We start from the raw sequence: 18,433 nt of genomic DNA on the forward strand, positions 1-18,433 counted from the left end.
CACTTTCCCTCATATCTCTTCTCCATGGCTGCAATATCTTGATGGAAACGTCACCATGTTCGTCATTTACTGCTCCACAATCTTCGGAAAAGAAGTCTAGATGTGAATGAAGAAAGTGGAGTTTCAGAGACATATTGCAACCAAGATTTTCGTAGCACAATAACAACTTTGCTACCAGTTGTTTGTAATTTGTTGCTCGGTGTCTTCCCAAGAACTGTGAACACTCTTCAAGCTTTTCCACGCAGTTTCTCCTCACCTTGGAGAATTTCGTCGAACTTGTGATCTTTGAATAGTTGCCTAATCTCTGGCCCTATGAAAACACCCTCTTTAACTTAGGCATCACTTAATCGAGGAATTGTCCTCTTAGGTACTTATAGGCCTCATCCTCTTGGTTCATGCTCTTAACAAAACTTTTCATAAGACCTAATTTAATATGTAGAGGGGGAAGCAAAATTCGGTTTCGATCTACCAGTGGTTCATGCTGCACATTTTTCACTCCCGGCTGAAGAGTTTCTCTGGTACTCCAATCACTTTTGCGGTAATGAGACCCACGATCTCTACTGCCCCATTCACATATAAAGCAACAATACTTTGTATACCCTAACTGCATACCTAGCAACAGCGCTATTACTTTAAGGCCACCACAAATGAGCCACTGAAAATCGTAATATTTAATGGCTTGAAGTAAAGTTTCAAGTTTTCATAAGATTCCTTCATATGAACTGCGTAACCTACAGGAATTGAAGGAAGTTCATTTCCAATATGTAAAAGCACTGCCTTTAAACTCACCTTGGACGAATCTATAAAGAGCCTCCACCCCGTAGGTTCGTAATTAATTTTAAGTGCCCTCATGAGACCATTTACATCTGTACATGCCACAAGTGTGTCTTCCATAGTAAAAAATAAAGTGAACATCTCCTTATTCCGATACACTGAAATATTTACTTTTTCCTGCAATAAATTCCATTGCTTTAAGCGTGACGCTAAAATTTCGGCTTTGCTTTTCGAGAGGTCCAAGTCTCTGAATAGATCACTTAGTTCCTCTTGAGTAAGTCTATGTGGTTCACATGGAGGTTCTTCTACAACAAACGTAGGATCCTTCAAAGTACTTGATTCAGGAGCTTCAACTTCTTGATCATCATGAGAAAAATGATCGTATTCTTTAGGTGGGTCAGGAACACGTAGTCCTTCTTCATGTGGAACGGAGCGTGTTGCAGAAGGAATGTTAGGATAGATCAAGGCCCGCTTCTTCTTCGTGGAAATTCCCTTCTTGACGGAAGGAACCATACAAAAATAACAGTCTCTGATGTGGTCGCTTGGCTCCCTCCAAATCATGGGCACTGCAAAAGGCATTGAGCGCTCCTTCCCATTAATCCAATTTCTTAGATTGCTGGCACAAGTGTTACACACAATGTGGGGTGCCCAAGATTTATCTTGGTCTCCAATTTTACAACCAAAGTAATATTGATAGGCTTTTCTTATTAGTGGTGTTATAGTCTGCTTTTGTGAGGAAAATGTCACTTCCCCACACACGTAGCAGAAGCTATCCGCACTGTTTACACAATTTCGCCGCACTTTTGTTTATTGAAATCCTCAAGATGTCACTTGAAATAGTTCCGACAATTATTTAAAAATATACATTCGAAATACCAGTATTTTTGCTTACTTGTAGTTGTATTTTTATGTCCTGCACTACACAAACGTCACACCCCAAACGCTGATAACTGCACTAAACCTGTCTTTTCTAACAATAGCAGAACACTACTGAGATAAGGAACACAATGAAACCAAGCGTTCATAAAGTTTCTCCAGTGTTGCCGGATCAGTGTAACATTTTACCCCAAATGAACCGAATATATTTATTTTTAAAGCGTTATTATTAGACATGCCTGTAAAACGAAAAGTAGAGCTAATATTCGAAAATAACTTTCAAATTCGTGATTAGCACCACAAAATCAATAAGAATTAGCTGATTTTGTTCAATTTACATTTTCGATGTTGAACAGTGTAATAAGAATGAAAAAAAACATTGGAATAAAGAAAGTGGGAGGAAGTGGAGCGGGAAAAAACTTACACACATGGTGTTTGTCCAGCACAATGTCACTAGGGGAAGTTGGATGGAACAGGGTGAATCATTAAATTTACAATACTTCAGTAATAATAATAATAATAATAATAATAATAATAATAATAATAATAATAATAATAATAATAATAATAATAATAATAATAGTATTAAAAGTTTTAAAGTTGTTCTAAAATTTGGCAGAACTTACTTAAAAGTCAAGATTTCGGAAAGGGCGGTTCGTACCTCCAAGACACATTTCTGTAACTACCCAAATTTTAGACGAAACGTTCCACTAAAGTGTCAATGAAGAAAGTATTCTACTGTATGTTTTAAGGAAAATAACTATAATAAAAATAACTGAAAATGACTGAACAGTAATGCATATAATAAACTAACTTTTGGGACATGCAAAAGTAATTATAAAAGCTTTGCTGCAAAAATACCTACACTGACCATTCAATGAGCTCTGAAATACAAAGTAACAAAATAGCGTGTAAGATTTAGTCTACAGAGCAACTGTTACTCAAAGAATGAACGTACACTATTTCGAGAATCGAGATAAGACGAGAATTTCTTTTTCGAAATGTCACGTTTCAGTTTGTAATGGTATGACCTGAGCGATAATAAGTTCCTAACTTTTAATATTCTACGAGATAATTATTATTATTACTCTTATTATTCCTGAAGATTTGTTAGTTCTGGCATTGAAACATCCGAGTATTGAAATGTCTGAATATAATAAAACGTGTGTCATCGCCGATCAATTGCCATCAAAAATTCTAAATTAGAAAAAGGTACTTACCCGATGAGGATTCGATTTCTTAACCTCCAGATTACTATTCGAGCGCTTCAACCACTGTACCACGATCAGTACGCGGTGAATTAATTGTCTTTAGGAGGGTTATGTTGGGTTTGTTTGCTTCCGCTTGTACGGTTTTACCTAATTTTTCTTCGTTTCGAAACGTCTTTTGTAGTTCTTTTATGATGATATAAGTAAGTAATCTTCGGCAAAGTTTATATTAATAACTTGAGTTATTCTTAAGCCATTGGTTCACAAGTTTGTTTTTTCTCTACACGAAACTACAGATATGACAGACTTAATTCTCACACTCTGCATTTGTTTCAAAGCAGTCGGCATTACCTGATTAATGACTTCTGTCCGCCAGGATACAATGATTGTACTTACGTTTACGAGGACTAGCTCGGGACAGTAATACACCCGGAAGTAAGAACTAAATACACTGTTCTGATTGGTTGGCGTTATCAGTTTTTGCCACACAGAACAAATATAGCAGAAATCAAAGGTTGGCTGTTGTCGGTCCTAGTGGCCGAGAGTGTTGGGTCAGTTCACCGGTAGACGTGAAGGCGTGCGGACGTTTGCTCCTGCTCGTTGTGACTACCGAGTAGCCAGTTAAGTGCGCCTAGCTAAGTGCTATTTCAAGTGACTGTGATTAGTGCTATCTTGCTATAGTGAACAGCTTTGATACTTGTCGAGTATATAGTTATTGTTTGAAAAGTATTTGTTGTTTTTTGTTTGATTTGGTGCGCATCATGTTTCGTGGTTTACGTCAGAACACAGTGAAGCTTGCATTCGATAAAAGTACACGACATATACGCCCAACTGCTTTGGATATCCATGTTTAGCTGGATGAACAGGTACATGTGAATTTGGATCAGATTGATGGTATTCAATTAAACAGTGAGGAATATTGCGTGTTCTTGAAATTTAGTTCTCCGGAAAATTTTGAACAATTTCTCCTCAATACACCTAGTGAGCTTCCCTTTTTGCATCAAGATGGCTCCCGGAGCCTTGTTTCAGTGCAAAATGCTTCAGATACTCTTACACGTGTGCGTATCACAGATCTCCCCCTTGAACTAGATGTTACTTTTCTCAATTCTGCCCTCAGTAATTACGGCAGTGTGAAAAAGATAGAAAATGAGCAGTGGTCCCAGAAGTACCCCGTTCCTGTGTTTAATGGCGTACGTATAGCGTATATGGAACTCAAGAAGCATATTCCTTCGAAATTACTCATCCAAGGTTATCGAACAAGTGTTATATACTCTGGGCAACCCCCAACTTGCTTCTCGTGCCACCAGGTCGATCACACGTTTAATTCTTGTCCCCGACGCCTACAGCGCGCCAAACATTTGAGTACAGCTCCTCTGATGCTCAATATGTCCCAGTTATCTGGAAAAACTCTTCCTCAAACTCCTCGTTACTCAACCGATCAGAGCTTTCAACCTGGTAACAGTACGTTAACAACGGCCTTATCTGACTCATTACCCAGTGCCCACAGTGCTCCATCGCTACAGGACCTCAATGAGTTTCCAGTGCTGACTGTGCCTACTTCCCTGGATCGACCCACGGATACCGGGATACAGGATTCGATAACTAGTGCGTCCCCCGAAGATATAGGAGATCCGCCCATGGTGCCTGATGTCAATGACCAGTGTTTGGTACTAAGTGTGTCGGCAATAGAGGAGGCTTCCAACGCCAGTGCTTCGCAGATACCGCCTACTAAGGTACTTCACGACCTTCCGCCTCCTTTATCTGGCTCAGTAGATGCGGAAAGCAGCAAAACTGTGAGAACGGTTTATATAAGTGAAAAAGCAGGTAAGATTACCTTGTGAACACACAAGAAAATCAAAACAAACACAAGGAAAGGGAAGGCTGTCGTGACACGTGACTCACGTGAGCCTGTTGTTGGTGCTTCGATTACATCATCGCAACCTAGCTTCTCGAGTGTCCTTGACGATTCACTACAAACAGACAGTGTAAAGAATCAACCTGAATAGTGTTGTTTTTTCTTTTTTCTGTTTGTCAGGTCTCATCATGCAGTTTGTTTATTTTGCAGCTCTAATAATTCTATTTACTTTCTATTCGCTGTGTATGTCTTACAATATTGTCACTGTTCGTAAAGTGGGTACCTTAAATTTAAATGGTATAACTAGTCCTACGAAACAACACTTGTTACATAACTTTATACGATTACATGACTTTGATATACTCCATTTGCAAGAACTCAAAATTGCCGATTTAAGTTTCATAGATCGGTATAATTGTTTTGTTAATCTTGGATATAGTGGTAACTGTACTGCAAAGGAATTAGTGAAGAAAGGAATCCATGTGCAACACCTTACTCGTTTACCGTCTGGCAATGGGCTCAGCCTTGTAAGCGATAACATTCTATATGTAAATGTGTATTGCATGTCAGGTTTTCTACACAAAACTGACCGTGAAAATTTTTTTTAATGCTGATATCGTGCCTCTGTTTTCTATTCCGCATACGAGTATTATCCTTGCTGGTGATTTCAATTCCATTTTGTTTTGTGACGATTCTACTGGCTATTTTAATAAATGCGTAGCGTTAGAAAGACTGGTCCACGGATTCCGATTAGTTGATATCTGGCGGTCCAAACGAACTGATATAATTTATACGCATGTCACTCCATCAGTGAAGTCACGCATAGACAGGATCTATACCTCCTTCGATCTCGTACCTCGTGTGTGTGACATTAATGTTCTTATGGCTCCGTTTAGTGATCATAGTGCTGTGTGTATGTTGCTCAAATTTCCTCCCCCTCTCCTTGGTTTGAGCCCAATGTTCGGTTCCTCTAACTGGAAACTTAATCCACAGCTTCTGAAATCTGATGACATTAAAGAACTGTTTCGAGAGAAATGGGCTTACTGGTCTCGACAACAGAGATATTTTGGCAGTTTAAATTTGTGGTGGGTTCAATATGCTAAGCATAAAATTAAATCATTTTTCCAATGGATGCATTCTGAATACCGTCAGAACAGCAAAACTACCATTGACTACCTTTACAAAGTGTTACATGAGTTGTGGCAACAGCCTCCCTCTGCGCACACGTATATGCATATTAATAAAATCAGAGCAAAATTAATTCGATTAGAAAACGACTATTTACAGACTATCACTAAATCATTCGATTCCAAATTATTGTTGTCTAATGAACGAGTTACATTTTTCCACATCATGCGGCAACATAATAGAAGGAGAACTAATTTTATGGAACATCTTGTATTAGAAAATGGCCAAGTTGTCACTGCATCACCTGATATTATGTCCAGTTTAACACAGCATTATGAACAACTATTTGAATCGCATCCAGTTGCTACTTAGATATGGCCCACTTTCTTTTCCAATATATCTTGTAAATTAACAGCGGCTGACAATGCACAATTGTTAGCCCCGATTACTAAACAAGAGATTTATGATGTGTTAAATACTACAAAGCATTGTAGCAGTCCTGGCAAGGATGGACTCATTTTTCTCTTCTATAAACAGTATTGGGATGTGGTAGGAGATACTTTCACTGCTGTACTTAATGATATGTTTCAATCTGGAAATGTTATGCAAAATGATGGTATCATTATTTTAGTTCCAAAAAAAAGGAGCCCAAGCTCATATTTCTAATTTTAGACCCATTACTCTGTTAAATACTGATGTAAAATTATTGTCTAAGGTATATAAAGTACGCATGGAAAACGTTATTGAGAAACTTTTAAGTGGCAAGCAGGCAGCGCTATCAAAAGAACGTAATATTTACTATGCCCTGTGTAGCCTACGAGACATCATGGGATATTTTCAAGTGCAACAGCTCCCTGCCTGTGTCACTTCTATAGATTTCAAACATGCTTTTGATTTTGTCGAGCATAACTATCTTTACGCTGTATTACAAGCATTTGGTTTTGATTCACGTTTTATTGATAATATTAAAAAATTATATCACAATGCAAAATCCCAGCTTCACATCAATGGTTACTTTAGCTCACCCATATCTATCAAGCGAGGTATTCGACAAGGATGTCCATTGTCAATGTTGTTATTTGGTTTAGTTCTTGAACCTTTATTGCAAAATTTGTCCTGTTTTCCAGTCTCACATTTACATGATTTTCAAAATACTGCTTGTTTTGCTTTCGCGGATGATGTCTCAATCAGTTGTACCATTGTTGCTCAGGTCAACTATGTGCACCAGTGCTTAAATAGCTATTGGAATTCTAGTGGAGCAAGTATTAATGTCAATAAAACGAAGAGTTTAACCTTTAATAATTGGGCAACGGTCAATAAAGGGTTAACTATCTGTCATTCAGAAATTGTGACGAAATTAAAAATTTTAGGTGTTAATTTTACGAGTAATCTTGATCCAGACTCTGAGACAGTCTGGACGCCAATAATCAATAAAATCAGGACAGTTGTTCTGCAAAATCATCATCGACAGCTGAATTTAATCCAGAGAGTCTGGTATGTGAATACTTATATATGTTCTCAATTATGGTATACAGCACAGGCATGGCCACTTCCGGACATCTGTGCCAAAAAAGTGCAATCGATCGTTGGCTGGTTTATTTGGTGCGACTTTTTCTTCCGAGTTCCACAAGTAGTAATGGTGTTACCAGTAGACAATGGTGGCCTTGCTTTAATCAATGTACGACTCAAGTGTAAAATATTATTTTTATTACGTAGCTATAAATTGTATCAAATCAATGTACGACTCAAGTGTAAAATATTATTTTTATTACGTAGCTATAAATTGTATCAATTGGACTATAGTCATACACAACAATGGCTACAATGTTGGACGCCCACCTTACCTGCTCCAAATCCACCCAATGTTCCTTTCCTTCAACACGCACCCTTATATGTATATAAATTCGTCCTAGCCTGGAGTTATCTACCTCAACATGATGAGATAAGCGAAATCTGTTCTCGTGGACTTTATCTGTATTTTTTAAAAATGACCATTACTACAACTACGATACGAGTACAGCAGAACCATAATAATTGTAACTGGAATCGCATATGGTTTAATATTCATAGAAAGTTTCTTCCGACTTGTGTACGTAGTTTATGGTATAGTGTTGTACATGATATTCATGCTACTAATCAACGTTTGTTCGACATCCATCGCCTACCACATAATTCGTGTTCCCATTGTGGACACCCCGACACCATTATCCACAGATACACATCTTGCCAGCTAGTAATGTCTGTGTGGTTAAAACTATGTGCTCTCCTTGCTATCGTATGTCGGACATGTCCACACCATTTCACACCTGATATTATTGCCTTACCCGATTATCATTGGTACCCTCCACCCCGCAATAATGCTGTTACTTGGCTAATATCACACACCTTATACTATATTGATTCTAGTCGCAGTCACATAAGTGTCACGGATTATCATGAATTCTTAAAACGCACCAGGTGGAAAACTTTTGGTATGGTACCTTTCCACAAGACTTTCGCAAACTTTTTAACTGCCTCATTTTAACATGATATGACGAGTGAAATATCTGTAAGATCATATTTGTCGTACCTCTAAATTTCTATATAATACTGTCAATATTTTACAAGTTCTCGTCTACCTTGATAAGCTCAAAAAATGTAATATGATGATGTGATTTGTATTGTTCTTAAAGCACTGTATATATGCCAACGTTCTACTTGTATTTACCGCCTATATCTTATGTCTAAACGACCAATTTCTTTCAGGTATGTAAGTGATCTTGAGAAATAAAGACGTTCAAAAAAAAAAAAGTGCTAGCGCTAAGGTCTACTAACAGAAATCACTTTTGGTGTGGGTTCAAACCTAACCCAAGGATTTTTTTGTTTTTTATATTTTCATTACACTTTTTCATTAAAAGAACATGAAAATAATACTCAAAAAATTGCTTACTTTTGTGGAGATAAATAGTAGTAGTAGTAGTAGTCGTCGTAGTCGTAGTAGTAGTAGTAGTAATAGTAGTAGTAGGAGGAGTACGAACGCGTTAGAAGCCCCACCGGGCACGTTTTGTTCCACCTTGAGTCCCATGATATAAATTTTGTGACCATTTTAAAATAGCTGGCTAGGGAAGTGCGCAAAAGAAACGTACCTCCGGGAGTATTACTCTCCCGAGCGGGTCGTACGTTTACGTGTGTCCGCCGCCAAATTATCAGATGAACCTAATGATAATTTGTATTTTCTTCTTCAGTGTTCTACTTTAATTGCATTGCCCACTTTGTACAGATGACAATTTCTATGCACATTTTATATATTTGAAAAGAAAAAAATCGTACCAATGAATCTTGAGATAAAATATCTCAGTTTACTTACAGGAAATGTCCGAACTTCCGTGTAGCTACTTATAGCTGATCTTATCGGACTTTTGTCATTTTATCCCGAGCTTCTGTAATGAAGTCCTGTATTTATTAAATTGAGACCATTCTATGTTATCTCAACGACAGGTGAAGTCATCAGGGAAATAGAAATGTCTCATTGCGACAAAATTGACATTTTTTATTCAAATTTTCATAACTCAATTACAGAAACACACAAAAATTTTGATTTATATATTCATTTAACATATAATTTTGAAGTTTCGTAAGGACTAAAATATATTAATTGTAACATTTATTTGCCTTTATAATAAGTTTACTGCTAATTATTTTTATGTTATCCATTTGCATTAATAATTATAATGAACACTAAATTTAGAACTGAATTTCTTTTACCGTAGATTAATTACCAGAAATATGTAATAGAAAATAAACGAAACCTGTATCTAAGATTTTATGTAATATGTTTCGTACACTCAGATATTTTTCACCAAAAATTATTCTGATTGTTTATAAATATTTTTTGACTTAGGTGAACACTGTCCAAATTCAAGAGTTAGTCATATCACGAGCGAAGTAGCTCAAGTGGTAGAGGTTGGATGAACATTCAGGAATTCGTGGGTTCGTTTCCCGTTGCCGATAATCCTGAATGAGGTTTTCCTCAGCCCTATCAGGCACATGCCCGGATGGTACCAAATTTTACACAATTAAATCCCCACGTTAAGCGGGTTTGCATATTCAGGCTGCTAACTATGAAAACATTTACGATCAATCCAACCCCAATCATTTCACATATTAAACCTATTGTGTATAAGTTATTAGGACATAAAATTGAATATAATTTATACGAAAAAGACTTTTATGCATTGCAAGACATGTAACTGCCAAATATTCACCACAAACGTATAATCGTATCGACATAAAAAAAATGTGGAGAAGGAAACAACTTTATATGAGTCAAAAGAGGTCGGTCGATAGGTTTGGGTCAGTAGCCTATTAATCAGAAGCTTATGTGTTCAAACCCTGTAGGAAGTATTCGTTTTGTTTTGTTTTTTTCTTAAAAGTGAGTTCCCACTTTCATCAGAAGATTGAGAACATTTCTTTGAATAAATCTTTGGCAACTACGTTTTTCTCAAATTCGATTAGAAGCGAATATTATATGAATGGCAAATCTAAAATCCATAGCTGAGAACAAAATATTAAGTATGTTCAATATTTCATTATTATCCTTTGATTTGTAATGAAAAACTAATTATAAGCATTGACGATTTCAGAAGATTCTCCCCGAGGGATAGTCAATATATGAATGAGAGAAAACTAATAAAACATTATTAGTCCACTTTGAGCATGGTCGAAGATAACTTATGGCCACGAAGGGGGAAATTTATGTCGACAGGGTCTCAAATTCTCCCACAGGTCATGCTCTGAAATCATCAGTTTGAAAGGTTTCCTTAACAAATAGAATATTACATTTATTTCTCGTTCTACGTTTTGAAATGGAAAAATCATAATTTTAAAGAGAATTATAATACGAGAAGCATAAAGATTTATAGAACTAATAAAATTAATGTTCTTGTGTAAGTTATCGATTTCTAATCGGATTAAAACTCGAATATTGGTTTCCGGCGGGAGCTCATGTGGTTCGGATTCCACGTTAATCAGTAGGTCCACGTCTCATATAGCCTCGCTGCTGAACGGGACGTTAAACTCAAAATCAACTCAACTCAACTCGAATACTCGTTTGCATCGCACTTTGAAGTAAATCATCTCTCTATATAATTCTTACTGGAAAGCATGTTTAACTCCAAATTACTTAATCAATATTTTAAATAATATATTCTTATTGTAATACTTTTACTATTCAATGCTGTATACGCTTCATTTCCCAAAGCAAAACCTCGCAAATTTGTAGTGAACTAGTGAATATTATCAAATAAATTAGAATTTAGTTTACGTAAATACCACATTGCCTGATTTGAAACTTCGTACTTTAAATAATAATAATAATAATAATAATAATAATAATAATAATAATAATAATAATAATAATAATAATAATAATAATAATAATAATAATAATAATAATAATAATATCATAGCCGTATCTTCATCAGAATTTCAGGCTTAGTCAATAAAATTCAACGTAGTCTTTATTCGAGGTTCTATTTAATCGAGAACAGGTAAAAGAAAAATGTTAGTTTTGTGGGATTGGAAGTAACCTTTAAGAGTTCTTTACAATTTACAGACAAGTGACTTAAACACTTTTTTCTTTTCTTTAAGTTAACTGATTCACCGAACGTATCTGAGTAACTTGTCTCTATTTTCCGCTCGGTTATACATGTTTTACAATCATTTCCATTAACCCTGAACGACAAGAACACGAACACAAAAACATCTACCTAGGTAGGATAGTTAAAAATCCTAACTTCTCTCAGCGGGAACTGAACCCGGTACCCCACACACTTAAGGCACACGTGCTACCCACTTGACCAGCAGGAAGAGCGAGCAAAAGGTATTCTGTAGTGTCTGAAGTGGTACCTATTTCAGCCTGCTGTATATGTCTGTTGATTTTTAATGTTTACCGTATTCGTTACTCTATCCATCACGACTCTGGAACTCACTAAAGAAATAATAAACACTTCTGATCAGAGTATATACACTTGTTTATTAAAAACTGAATTTAGTTTTTAATAAACAAGTGTATATACTCTGGTCAGAAGTGTTCGTATTCGTTACTTTGAGGAATGATATATGTTATTGATATATGTTGTATTACATATTCGTCCATAAATATTATATAAATTATCAGAATTATTCATGATCTTCCATGGAAATTGACAGGTGCATGCGCAGTAGAAACAGAAGAATGCAGTTTACTAATACTAGTCAGAATGCAAATTTATAACAGGTTGTCAGAATTTCTTAATGGAAAGCAGTGGTACGCGAAGCTTCCTCCTGAGTAAGCATGAAGAGGGAGTAAGGAGGCGAAAGCTACTGGCAGAAATGAATTGTGAAATAAATAAATAAATCACCACTTATAATGACTTTTAAAATTAAGCTTGACAATTTTATAATGACCGTTTAAAAACATAATACTGCACTAGGAGGGCATGCAAAACTCTTGGTGGAAGTAAATATAAATTTCTGAGATTATTATTATTATTATTATTATTATTATTATTATTATTATTATTATTATTATTATTATTATTATTATTATTATTATTATTATTATTATATTGGTATCCTACTTCTTGGCCGAGATGTGAAATATTCACCACCTTCTTCATACCGATAAATCAATTTCTTCAGTTTTCTCGTCACAGCCCATACTTCTAGCTATCTGAATGGCAGTTTGTCCCATTGTTGCTCGACCTATGATTTCCCCTCGCATAGTAACAGATAGTTTTCTACAGCCTTTAGAGCGAGGCATTTTGGCAGCATGTAGAAATTTGCATTGTGCTTCGTATTAGCAATGACAGTAAAGTGGATCTTTCTCTTTCTACCGTGTATCATCAGCATCATTATATCAGTAGTATTCCGCCATTACCAGCGGGTCACTTACCGCAGCTAAGAAGCTACCATGCTCCACGATCTCCTATTAACCTCTCCATCTTCACATACGATTGATTTTTCTGTTTCGATATCTCCAATAGCCTAATTCTGTTTCTATATAGTCTAATCCGTCCTCTCCCTCTCTTTCCTGCCACCATACCCTCTAGCACATCCCTCATGATACAGTTCCTTCTTAACCAATATCCCAACCAGTTTCTCTTCCTCTTCTTAATAATATTTTTCTCCTTCCATTTCTAACATCCTCTCATTTGTTTTCCTCTCGACCCAGCTATTTCTCCCCATTCTTCTCCACACACATATTTCGAAAGCCTTCAATTGTTTCTCATCATTTTTGCGTAATGTCCATGTTTCTGTCCTATAAGTACAGTAAAATACAGTACACGAAGCATTTTATGAGTCTTTTTTCAACTCTATTCAAGGTCCCACAAAATAGTTTTTTTTTTCATCCTAAAGGCTTCTTTCGCCATTTCTATCCTTCCTTTTATTTCACGTTCGCATGTCATATCATCACTAATAATACTACTCAGATATCGAAAACTAGTCACCTGTTCTTTTTTCCCGTTCCTACTTCTATATTTGACACCGATCGCTTCGTTTCAATCACCATGGATTTTGTCTTTCTAACATTTATTTTCATCCCATATTCTTCACAAGCCTTTCTCAAATTTTCTACATCTTATTATTTTTGTTTTAGATTCTGCAATAACAACCATATAAACCCCAAACCGTATACACATCATCATTCTATCTCCTACTGAAATTCCATCTTCATTATGAAAACTCATTTTTGCTATCTCTTCAACATAGCTATTAAATAATGTCAGCGAAATATATAATATCTGTTGAACTCACCTTTCAATTACACTGTCTGTCTACTGTGCATGCGCCAGTGAATTTCCATGGAAGACCGTGAATAATTCTGATAATTTATATAACATTTATCGATGAATACTTAATAGACCCCATATGAATAACATATATATCATTCCTCAAAGTAACGAATACGGTAAAAATAAAAACTTTAATAGACATATTATATCAGGGCGAAATAGGCGTAAACTTCAGACCTACATAATACTTTTCGCTCTTCCCGCTGGTCTAGTAGCTAGCACGTGTGCTTTGGGTGTACGGAGTCCCGGGTTCGATTTCTGGTGGTGAAGGTTGAAATTTTAATTGTCCTAGATGTTTTCGTAGTCGTGTTACTGTCGTTCAAGATTAATGGAAATGATTGTAAAACGTGTATAACCGAGTAGAAATTAGAGACAAGTTACTCAGATACGTTCGGTAAATCAGTTAACTTAAAAAAAAAGAAAATGTGTCTAAAGTATTTGCCTGTAAATTGTGAAGAACTCTTAAAAGTTAGTTCCACCAAAGCAACTTCTTTCTTTTACCTGTTCTCGAAGTTCCTCTTCGTATTTCTGTCGGATTCGATTAAATAGAACCTCGAATAGAGAACCCGTTGAATTCATTTATTGAGTAAGCCTGAAATTCTTATAAGATATGGCTATGATTTTATTATTATTATTATTATTATTATTATTATTATTATTTAAAGTACGAAGTTTCATATCGGGCGATGTAGTATTTACGTAAACTAAATTCTAATTTATTTGATAATATTTACTAGTCCACTCTAAATTTGCGAGGTTTTGCTTTGGAAAATGAAGTGCATATGACATTGAATAATAAAAGTATTACAATAAAATATATTATTAAAAATATTAAGTAATTGGAGTTAAACATGCTTTCCAGTAAGAATTATATAAAGAGATGATTCACTTCAAAGTGCGATGCAAACGAATATTCGAGTTTTTAATCCGATTAGAAATCGATAACTTACACAAGAATATTTACTTCATTAGTTCTATAAATCTTTATGCTTATCGTATTATAATTCTCTTTAAAATTATGATTTTTCCGTTTCAAAACGTAGAACGAGAAATAAATGTAATATTCTATTTGTTAAGAAAACTTTCAAACGGTGATGACTTCAGGGCATGACCTGTCGTAGAATTTGAGACCTTGTCGGCATAAGTTATCTTCGATCATGCTCAAAGTGGACTAATAATGTTTTATTAGTTTTCTCTCATTCATATGTTGACTATCCCCTGGGGAAGATCTTCTGAAATCGTCGATGCTTATTATTAGTTTTTCATTACAAATCAAAGGATAATAATGAAATATTGAACATACTTAATATTTTGTTCTCAGCTATGGATTTTAGATTTGCCATTCATATAATGTTCACTTCTAATCGAATTTGAGAAAAAAGTAGTTGCCAAAGATTTATTCAAAGAAATGTTCTCAATCTTCTGATGAAAGTGGGAACTCACTTTTAAGAAAAAAAAAACAAAAAAACAAAACGAATACTTCCTACAGGGTTAGAACACATAAACTTCTGATTGGTAGGCTACTGACCCAAACCGATTGTTTTTAACAACTTTTTTTAACTAATAGAGTTGGATACATACGATCATTAACACAACTGCAGAACAATATAAATATATACAGCTAATAATGCACAATATAACTCAAGGGAAGAGAAAAAAAGAACTGCTTATGGAACATAGACACAAGTTATACATTTTGTGCGTTTTTTTAAAGAACGTATGTAGCATATACACAAGTTTTACAAATGACTAAAAACTCATTGGAATAACAAAGGAGTACAAATTAATTACGCATATATGGTATTGTCGAGAAAACGAGCAAAAGTACAAGCTTTCATAAGGCAGCTCATTTTGTCATAATTAGTTTGAAGATATTCGATATAAAAAGAAGAATTACCTGCAGTTTCCACTGAGAGTACATACGTGATTGTTTGCGCTATAAGCCAGGTAACAGCATTGTGTTTCGTTTTGGGATACAAAGAATATTCCGGTCGTAACAGGAGATTGACCTCGATTGAGCGACGAGGTTGGCGCATAATAAGACCCAAAAATCGCTGAAATTGGTACCAGATTTGTTTGCTGTTCACACAAGTTGTTAATCTATGACTCAAGGAATCAGGAGCACCGCAGAAAGAACATATTATATCGGCACTAAACCCACATTTATTTCGTTTTACTTTTGTATCTATAATGTCATTCACTACTATGTACCAAAAGGATTTATTTTCTGCTGTTAAATATTTTGAGTATATATTACGAAATATTATATGCCAATTGTATTCTGGTTCTCTTTCTATTAATTTGCACACTGAGAAAAAAAATTGTAGGTGGCGTACGTAAAAAGATAGGTTACATGCGTAATTCCTGTAGTTTTTGGACTTAACGTACAGCAGACGTATAACTGAAAACGCATGTTTTATATTACTTTCTGTATAAGTGTTCCATCTATACGCACTTTCCGTATGAAACGATGTAGGCGGCCAGGGTCTCACATACAAATGGACGTATATAACATATAGCTGATGAAGGTAACATAAGTATATGCATGTGATATACGGGAAACTGTTAGATGTCAGACATCCTACAACGGCATGATATAACATCTAAGGCCAGTGCCTATGTAGCATACGGATAACGTATGCTCCGTACTGATTTCTATAGTAAGCAAGAGGATACCGTATATTTGTACAATATACCGCTGTCCGGAGAACGGATTTTTCTCTGTGCATGGTGAAAACTGTTGTAGGTGGTGCATGTACCATTGTTTATTTGTTAAAGTCAAAACATCGGGAGTTCGATGACATTGATAGATATAGGCACACAAGACATTAGTTAAGTAAGAGCAACTGGAGGGGAGGGAAGTGATCGCCAACGGCAGTGTTGGATTTGAACACATAAACTACAGGGTTTGAACACATAAACTTCTGATTGATAGGCTAGTGACCCAAACCGATCCACCAGTTCGTATGTCTTCACTGAGCCTCTTTTGACTCATATAAAGTTGTTTCCTTCTCCACATTTTTTTTATGTCGATACGATTATAAGTTTGTGGTGAATATTTGGCAGTTACAGGTCTTGCAATGCATAAAAGTCTTTTTCGTATAAATTATATTCAATTTTATGTCCTAGTAACTTATGCACAACAGGTTTAATATGTGAAATGATTGGGGTTGGATTGATCGTAAATGTTTTCATAGTTAGCAGCCTGGATATGCAAACCCGCTTAGCGTGGGGATTTAATTGTGTGAAATTTGGTACCTACTAAACAGACCCTAGACGATATCTTCCCAAATACTTTCCAGTGTTACTATTGTTAGGTATCCAGTATAGAATGGTCTCTGAGCTGTATCTGGTGATTGTTAAATAAATAAATATAATTTAATATTGATATGAAAGGAAGACTTGTTTCTTTGTGAATTTGTAAGTGTGCAATGCTGAAATAGTAACTTTTATGTTATGTAGTTTATTACTATATTTTTAGCGATTTTTGATAGATAAAGTTTTAGTTTGCTTTAATATAGATTGCATGAAGTAAATATAAATTAATTATTAACAACTATAAAGTCATAGACAGGTTGAATGAATGAAAAGAATGAAATATTTAAGTTTTACGTCCCATGGTTATGCCGGCTAGGCTAAAGAAGACGGTGATAATGAGAAATGATTCAAGTGGTGGAATGAAGAAAGTGGGAGGAAACAGGAGAACCCCGAGAAAACCACGGTGCAAGCTGGGATCGAACCAAAGACCACGTTCACCAGAGGTGAACGCTCTGCCACAGCCACCACGGCCACACCTAATGAATGAGTCCTGAAGATACGTCATAAAAGAGTTATTACTTTATTAATTAATAATAGCACCCGAAGTTTTGTTATGTTGTTGATATCCAATTAAAAAATGAATGCAGTAGAAGATTCAAATTCTATGAAGGCGGAAGCTCATGTGGTTCGGATTCCACGTTAATCAGTAGATCCACTCTCATATAGTCTCGCTGCTGAAAGGGACGCTAAACTCAAAATCAACTCAACTCAGCTCAAATTCTAGTGTTATGAACTAAAATCGTCTTTACCTATACTGACACAATCTGTTTGACCTTCTGTTGAAAAGCTTATTGCATAAGCTTTAATGACTTAATAGATTCTAAACCCCAGTTGGTTCCTATTAACATTTCGATATACGTATATTTGGTCTTTTGATGAATTCATCTTTAATATTTTAACTGTATATTATCAACCTTTGCTGGGAACTCGTGAAGGACTATTTCACCACAGTTTTGCTGTTATAGTAAGCATTATATAAGGAAACTTACATTAATGCAATGCTTGGCCATGAAATACTTCTTCATTATCACGGTATATCCCTGGGAAGAAGTTTTAATTCTCTTTGTAGGTGAGATTATATCTCCCATTCATTACTGAAACTTTCGAATTATATTGTTTTAAAATATTGTTTTAAAAGTAATTAATCATTGTGAGTTTTAGTTCGAGTCTAAACTTTAATTTTTTATACGTTTTAATAGAATGTTTTCATATATTTTATAGTATGAAGATATGTCTGTTAATATGATCAATTTAAATAGTAAGAATAGTTTATTGCTCTCATTTCGTGTATGCCTAGTCCGTATTGATTCTCAACAGTTTCACAATCTGTAAGAATGTACTGTATATGACACGTATTTTGTGGAGCCTAAAACTAAACGATCCAATACTCCCTTTGTGAAATAGTAAATTACGTTCAGTTATCAAGAAGTATAATCTTTTTCGTGATCATTATTCTTCAT

The sequence above is a fragment of the Thermobia domestica genome, chromosome 1, assembly GCF_964235325.1.
Source record: "Thermobia domestica chromosome 1, izTheDome1.hap1.1, whole genome shotgun sequence".
NCBI lineage: Eukaryota > Metazoa > Arthropoda > Insecta > Zygentoma > Lepismatidae > Thermobia > Thermobia domestica.